The sequence below is a fragment of the Dendrobates tinctorius genome, unplaced genomic scaffold (genome assembly GCF_039654945.1).
Source record: "Dendrobates tinctorius isolate UK_male_01 unplaced genomic scaffold, ASM3965494v1 ptg000143l, whole genome shotgun sequence".
Taxonomy (NCBI): Eukaryota; Metazoa; Chordata; class Amphibia; order Anura; family Dendrobatidae; genus Dendrobates; species Dendrobates tinctorius.
In genome coordinates, this window is record NW_027361810.1 from 34,425,129 (window position 1) to 34,434,122 (window position 8,994).

Sequence of the window (8,994 nt, forward strand, 5' to 3'; positions counted from 1 at the left end):
AGTGGTAGGTCTATGGGTGCGTACATTCATTTTCACACAGCTGTGTATATACCTTGAAACTTACTGTTGTGCCCATACAATGCATGTAGGAGATGTGTTTTGACCGATCCATGGGGATCTCAGGAAAGTGTTCAAAAGTGACAGTTAGGGCTTGTTCATAATTCCGATTTTCTGATCCGAATGCTATCCATAGTTTTCATGGATAGCACTTGTACTTTGATGTTCTATGGGGTTGTGCACATTTCTGAGACATATCTGCTGAACATTTTTGAGACGTATTCGATTTTGGATCAAAATCGGCAATGCAGTGAAATGGAAAAAATCTGACAGCACACTGATGACAGCCAAATGTGGTTTGATTTTGATAGACTGTCAGAATGGAGAAGGTGGAGAAACTTTTTTTTTTCTCCACGTACGAGAAAAACTGATGGTACTCAAATCACACGCTGATCAAAATGATAGGTCCGTTTTTCTGTATGTGAGAAAATCGGACATGAGAATGCTTGACATGAGACTTAGGCCTGGATCACACTTCCGTTTTTTAAAATCCGCCTAAATCCGTCGTTTTCCGTTAAAAAACGGATCCGTCATTTTTTTTTGAGGATCCTTTTTTTGTCCCATAGACTTCCATTAGCGGCTACCGCGGATCCGTCAAAAAAGCGGATCCGTTTGCGGCAAAACAGAAACAGATCCGTTTTTTCACACTTTGATGGATGCATGCGGATGCCAAAAAACGGATGTGTGAAACAGGTCTTTGACTCCACACCCTATTTCGGCCCTAAGCCAAATCTGTTAGTGACTACATGGGTCTCCACCTGTTTTTTTGGCTTTGCTACAGCAGGGGAGAAATTAAAACATAAAATAATATCCGCACTGCACAACTTCTTAATAGAAGTTATACTGTACCTTAAACAATGTCTTATTTTCCCTAAATATTTCACATGAGTCTGTCTGGGTTGGAGCCAATGCTATCTGGGAGGTGCTGAAAGAATGCTATAATTTCTACCAAAAAAGATTAACAATTTGCTTGTGAAGAATCCTAGAAGACATGAAGCATCTGTAACTAATTAACCTTGCTAAAGAGATTGAGAAACACATAACAGCCAAGAAATGAAGCACACAACTAGCAGAGCCGGAGAGGAGTGCCCGCATTTCTTTGTGTTAGGAATTATATGAAATGGGTTTAGAATGGTATGAACTCTCAGAGTCTAAGGCAAATTTAGCAATGGTGCAAAGGATTTTAATGAAGTAGGCTACTAATTATGATCATTACTTCTTAAGCCTCAGGTCCGCTCTGTGGTCACTGGAGCTGACATACGCCGCACATCTGAGCCTCACTGACTTTCCCAGGTCAGTTTATGGTCTAATGTATGCAACCATGTATTAAGAAAGAAGACCGTGACATGGAGTAGCTGTAGGGGTGGCAGAGTTGCAATCATACCTGATTCTCGAGGAGCAAATGGATCCTATGACACATATTAAGGCTAGGTGCAGACGATCATGTATTCCTTCATACAAAAGAATTGGGTCAATTGTGCAAATAACGCTCTGATCAGAGTGTGATCATCCAATGCTGTCCGATGAGAAGATGGAAAAAAAATTCTCCACCTCCCCCCATTCTGTAACACCACGGAAATTGGAAAGCACACACATCCGGGTGCAGTCCGATGGTTCCAGTTAACTCATTGACTTGTATGGTCGAGTCCGATCCGAATAGTGGATCAAATTCAGGCAAGCGGTAATGTTTTCTTGATCGACTCAGTCGAAGGAAAAACTCTGACAAGTGCACGGCCTTGTAGATTGTCAGGTTGCGTGCCCACATAAGCGTTATTTTTGCATTTTTTAAGTGTTTTTCATGCAAAAACGCTTAAAAAAGCATACATTAAGCATCCCATTCTTATAATGCATTCTGCAATTTTTGTGCACATGATGCGCTTTTTTCCACAAAAAGCGCATCGCGGTAAAAACCGCAGCATGTTCATTAATTTTGCGGTAAAAAACACATTTCCAACTATATTCTATGAGAATGTGGATGCTCCGGAAAAAAAACGCATGAAAACGCCCCAAAAAAAACGTGTTTTTCCTGGGAAGGAGTCCGGTTTTTAGTCAGGAATTTTCTGCATATGTGGGCACATAGCCTCAGATTGAACTTGGACCAAAAATACGGCCTTGTTGAAAAAGCCCCTATTACAGATTTTGCCATAAAGGGTTTGCACTATCCCTTCTGTTTAACTAATCCCAGGGTGGTTTAATAAAAAAAATTCAGAATAGTCATCTCCTCCCGCTACTTTACAACGCTGCAGCGGTGACCTGCTTTTCTACTTGGTGGGATGATTGCTGTAGCTGATCAGGTTGACACGTCATCCATGCAAGAGGTAGAAAGGAGACTGGCAGCAGACGTGGGCTGCACTGCTTATGGGCATCATGGGAGTCAGTAGGTAGGCCTAGACTTTTTGGGTGCCTATTTTTCAGAGCAGGTGCTAGGAGTATTCCTTTCCCAAATTCTCTGGAAATCCATGTGAAATCCACCTCTCGTTATTGTCAGTAGGAATGGATGACCTTTGGATGACGCAGCTGCCAAGTTTTCCTGGGCGAAGTTGCTTAAAAAAAAAATGCTTGCGATTGTTTTCCTGAAGCGGCTTTGCTTGCTTTTTTTAACCATCATTCTTTTAGCAGTTTTGCCTTCATTATTAGCATGGCAGCATCTTTATGCTGTGAAGTATTTTGAGAATGTCACTTCATTTTTCTCGTGTTTTGACGCAGTGTTTTGTTTTTTTCTTTTTGGTCTGTCATGTTTTACCTAAACTAGCTGTTGTTTTTGACTCTTCCAGGTATTAAGTGCGTTTTTGATGCTTTTCTGCAATGGAAAGTCACTAAAAAGGCGTGCACTTTTTTTTACTTTTACTTTTTTTTTCCACATCTAACGCAAGTCTAGGGGAAAAATCTGCTCATAAAGCTCAATGCATTGGCAAGACTAAAATTAAGGCCAGTTTATGCCGAGTAAAAAAAAAATATATAAGGCTAGTTTCAAACTAGCATATGGACTTCCTCCGTGAAGCTCCGCCCACTGCCGCACCTCCTCCATTCAGCTCCCCCTACGTCGGCATGTGGCCTGCGTACCCTATCTTTAGCATTGGGTAAGCAGGCCATGCCAATGTATGCGGATGCCTCCACATGCGTCATTTTGACAGTGCAGCGACCTGCGCCAAGTGCAACGTGTTGGATTTTGCTGCGTTCGCCGCACCGTCAAAACGACGCATGCGGAGGCATCCGTATACATCGGCACGGCCTGCTTACCTAATGCTAAAGGTAGGGTATGCAGGCTGCATGCCGACGTAGGCAGAGCTGAATGAAGGAGGTGCGGCAGTGGGCGGGGCTTCACGGAGGAAGTCTGCATCCCTCCGTAGCTCCTCCATACTCAAGTGTGAAACTAGCCTAAATTCCATCCACTTTGGTGGATCTGTAAGATGCTGCATTTTTTGATGCAGCAAAATTACACAGCATCAAAAACTCACTAAAAACTCATAAAGGGCACACAGCCTGAAGCAGAGGAAAAACTATACTAGAGGCACATCACCACTTCTGTATTTATCACCCACTCCTGGTTTTGGCTTACAAATACTGATATGAAAAACTGATCAAATACTGAGCGTGTGAACGTGGCATTAAACGTAAAAACTACGGCACTTTTTAAATGCACACTTTCGATATAATAAAAGCTAGGAGGCAAAATGGACATCAAGTGCATTATGATCATTTTAAGAATAGAGTATTGTAATGTTCCTTCTAATATACCTTTTCTTTAAAAAAAAAATATGGAGGATTTCATAGTACAATTTTCCTTTATACCAGTTTGCCCTTATTACCCATATTCATTAATAGCGGAGGGCATTCACCAGACCTCCACATTATCCTGCTGAGCGATGTAATTAATTTTAATTATTTTACAAAGATTGTTTCAGACTTGCAAAAAAAAAACCTTAATTCCCCTGTTTAACAGATATATTATTATTAAAAGAAAAGAAAAAAAAAACACATCCTTATTATTACCCTCCAGTACAAGGAGAACAAATCCCTTTTTAGAGCGTGGAGGTAATTCTCCTAGTTAGGACAAAGAAATAGACTCATTTTCTTGAGCATTTTGGCACTGGATGAGAAAATCACTTGAAAAAAAAGAAATAAAAAAAAGTGTCTCCTTTCGTATTTGAACTTGCCTTCAGCGGAAAAATGTTTGAATTTTCTTCCTTCTTTGACGAGAAAACTGACTTTTGTGAATGCCAGAAAGAGTTCACTTTGTAAGTGGTATGTAAGCATCCTCTGTGATCAGCACTTCTTTTTAGTATGCAGCCCAGAGGATTCAGAGACAGATTACATTTACCGTAATTAACATATATGTAAATGGAGATCATGGCTATGAATGATAAATTTTCATAGCAATTTAAACCTTGTACAAATTAATCAACCATACAGCCACTTGATTAATGAAAGGCAGTGTCACTTTAAAATGCAGCATGCTAATATATATTACTGTTATGTCTGATCAAAGAATCTTTCAACATAAACCAATTAAAACGACGATTCATTTAAGCGTCTACTGGTTCGCATGTAAACACGTAATTATGAACAATGCCCGTTAATCCTTCCCGTCTGTGATGGACGCCATGTGACAATATCTTATTAAAATATTGTATTCTTTTGAAAAAAAAAAAAAAAATGAGTTTACTTCAAAAGATATAAATAAATGCATTATCCGCTTAGTTATGAATTTGCAATCCAATTGGTTTAAAAGAGGTCGCCTAACCTATTGACTGTCGTCATGGTAACAAGTTTCTTCGCCAATCGTCTATCCTCTAGGCTTTTGCTGTATTAAAGAAGAAATAATAATTTTTTTTAAAAGTGGTCGCCTCGCACCCTTCTGCTTTCAGATAAAGAATTTAAAGTGGTTTCATAAAAATCATAAGTGCTAAATAGTTCAACGGCGGTTTTCCAGAAAGGCAGCCCCGGGGGATTGTCATTCAACGCAAAGCAAAACTACATCGTAATTATGTGTTTAGCAATCAAATGGAATTATTTATAGGCAGTTACCCTTAGCAACCAGACAAAAGAATGTTTCCTTCTGTATTTTGAATTTTACAATGAGACTAGGGTCACTCGACCATTTTCTGTCCATCCTACGAATTCGGTCCGATTGTGCTGATCTCGCTCTGTGTGGTCAGGCGTGGTGTCGTTAGAGTGTGGTCTGGCTCGGTGTGGTTTTTCCAGAGGTGGAGAGAAAGGGAAAAAGAAAAACATTTCCTCACCTTCTCCATGCAGTTAATTCATGAAAATCGGCCAAAATTAGGATGTTCTCCGAGTGCTGGCCAGTTTTTTTTCACGGACACGTAGACATGGATGGGTGATTATTGGAGGAAAATTATGCATGATGCAATTCTCTTCCTCGGACCACTTAGTTAAAGGAAAAAAATCGAACGTCTGCTCAACCCATAGAGTAACATGGATATGCATGCTATCTGTCAAGCATTCATCCAATTTATATGGTTGTCCCCATGAGCCCTAATGCTAACATTTTAAAGGTTATGACTCCATAATGACGTTTGGTCTTGGTAAAATTGAATGTTCTCATTACTTTTGAAAATTATCCTATGGACGACATATAGGTTGGTGATAAATGTATGACTGCTGAAGATCCGGCTACTGAGACCCCCATCAATCATGAGAATCGGGGCTCATTATGGAAACCAGGAGAGCATGTGCAACTACTGCTTTATTCACTGTCTCAACCAGCAGACCCCCAACAGTCGTAAGTTTATCATTTATCCTCTGGATAAGTAAGTTTTCTGCAAATAGGGACAATTTTTTTTCTCTTTTTACATATGGTATATGCATTTGTTAGGGTTTAAAATAGTTTTTGTAATTTAAATTCCTAAAAATGTTTGCACCATTTGATTTTTATAGGCTCTTTGTTTCACTGCACATTCAACTTTGATGTGGTCTTTGGTCATAAATCAGCTGAAAGGAGCTAGAAAAAAATCACCGCTAAAAGGGGTATAAACTCTCGCATTAGACCATCAGAATGAGTTCGACACTGGATTCTCATTTAACTCATTCTGTAGGCAGTAATAGTTAGTGGAAACAGTGCAAAATTTTTAATGACCCCAATTACAAAAAATGATTTTTAGCCAAAGATTTTAAGTAAGAAAAAAAATTGGTAAGTCACAATTGTGTGACAGCGCTAGACGTGTGTTTTTCACAGACAGTACTAGTACTTATATTAGTGAATGGGGCTATTCACATATCCGTCATTTTTCATGGACTGGACAATCTATGCAAAATCGTTGAGTCATGTCCGATTTTGATCTGAAAGTCAGATTAAAATCGTCAAAGCAAGTCTATGGGTCAGTGAAAAAAAAAGGACCTTGCTCGGATGCCAACGGAGTGCAGTCCAATTTTCACAGACTGTTAAATAGGAGAAGGTGGTGAAACTTTTTTTTTCACATACAAGACAAACTGATGTAGCTCAGACGAAACTTGGGATAAATTGTGATAAAACCTTGGATGAAACTGACCAAAATCACTGATGAAACTCAGTTTTTCTCGTATGTGAAAATAACTAGCTTGTGAATGAGGCCTAAGTGTGCATACGAGGTACAGTTGTGCTCAAAAGTTTACATAAACTGGCAGAATTTTTGCTTTCTTGACCTTTTTTCAGAGAGTATGAATGATAACACTAAAACTTTTTCTCCACTTAGGGTTAGTGGTTGGGTGAAGCCATTTATTATCAAACTACTATGTTTTCTAGTTTTAAATCATAATGACAACCCAAAACATCCAAATGACCCTAATCAAAAGTTTACATACCCTATTTCTCAACACAGTGTATTGCCCCTTCTAACATCAATGACAGATTGAAGACTTTTGTGGTAGTTGTGGATGAGGTTCTTTATTTTCTCAGTCGGTAAAGCTGCCCACTCTTCTTGGCAAAAAGCCTCTAGTTCCTGTAAATTCCTGGGCTGTATAGCATGAACTGGGTGCTTGAGGTCTCCCCAGAGTGGCTCAATGATATTAAGGTCAGAAAACTGAGATGGCCACTCCAGAACCTTCATTTTGTTCTGTTGAAGCCAATGACAGGTCGACTTGGTCTTGTGATTTGGATCGTTGTCATGCTGGAAAGTCTAAGTACATCCCATGGGCAGCTCCCAGGTTGATGATTGCAAATTTGTCTCCAGTATTTGCTGATAATGTGCTGCATTCATCTTTCCTTCAACTTTTATCAAGTTTCATGTGCCTTTGTAGCTCACACATACCCAAAATATCAGCGATCCACCTCCGTGCTTTACAGTAGGAATGGTGTTCATTTCATCATAGGCCTTGTTGACCTCTCTCCATATGTAATATTTGTGATTGTGGCCAAAAAGTTCAATTTTGGGCTCATCACTCCAATTTACCTTGTTCCAGATGTTTTGAGGCTTGTCTCTGTGCTGTTTTGTGTATTATAAGTGAGGTACTTTGTGGTATTTGCACAGTAATGGCTTTCTTCTGTTGACTTGACCATGCAGCCCATTTTTCTTTCCTTATTGTGCATCTTGAAACAGCCACACTGCTAGTTTTCAGAGAGTGCAGTATTTCAGCTGATGTTATTTGTGGATTTTACTTTGCATCCTGAACAATTTTCCTGACGGTTGTGGATGAAATTTTTGCTGGTCTACCTGACCGTGGTTTGGTTTTTACAGAACCCCTGATTTTCCATTTGTTAATCACAGTTTTAATACTTCCGACTGGCATTATCAATTCCTTAGAAATCTTTTTGTATCTCTTTTCTGTTTTATACTGTTCAACTACCGTTTCCAGTAGATCCGTTGATAATTCTTTTGCTTTCCCCATGACTCACAATCCAGAAAGGTCAGTGGCTGGATGAAAGATGCAAGAGTCTGTCTGGATCCCAGAAACTCACTCAGCTTTTATGCACACACACTGATTACAAGCAAACAGGTCACAGGTGAGGGTGTTACCTTTAGTAGCCATTCAAACCCATTTGTGTCAACTTCTGTGCATGTTATCAGGTCAAAATCACCAGGGTATGTGAACTTTTGATCAGCTTCATTTAGATGTTTTGGGTTGTCATTATGATTTAAAAAGAGAAAACACAGTAGTTTGACCAAAAAATGGCTTCACCCAACCACTAACCACGAGTGGAGAAAAAGTTTTGGTGTTATCATTCACATTCTCTGAAAAAAAGACCAAGAAAGCAAAAATTCTGCCGGGGTATGTAAACTTTTGAGCACAACTGTTTGTCAATCACTGCTAGGACCACTCACTTCACTGACAATCCCAGAGCGAGCAGAAGGTTAAATTATGAAATAACAGGTTATATTGAATCTTTTCTTACAAATCTGTATATCAATTTGCTCAGCTCCTTCTGCATTATAGCACAATGCCTGCAGATTACATTGCATTTTCATGAGTTACATGTTTTGTAATGTTCTTTATGTGCCATTCTCAAGTTCCCTTTCTTTAATGGCAATAAATTGGCTATTAGGAGTATCTCTATTTCATGAGCATCTCACTTGTTTAAACATTATATTGACTACTCACTGACTTTTGTGGTCACCATGCAGTCTCGGACTGAACCACTGGGGAATAGATGCATTCTCTGGTGGGCCCCCATCCCCTATATGAACAGTAGTTGGCAAAATACTCTTGATTTACTTTCTACAGCATCTCTTCACTCGTTTAACACAACTACCAAGAATCTATATTATAATATAGAAGCCTATGCAACTTTGTATATGGGGGTAGGGTAATATTTGCATGTACCTAAACAGTAGACACCCAGAGTCAAAGTTACTAGTGGGCTATTGGAACCTGAGTCCACAACCGATCAACCTATATTCCGGGGCGCCTTCTAAAATAAAGAGTTATTTTGGACATTGAAAGTTATCATTTATCCATGGGACAGATTAGAATTTTATGATAGATGGTTGTCTGACCACTGAG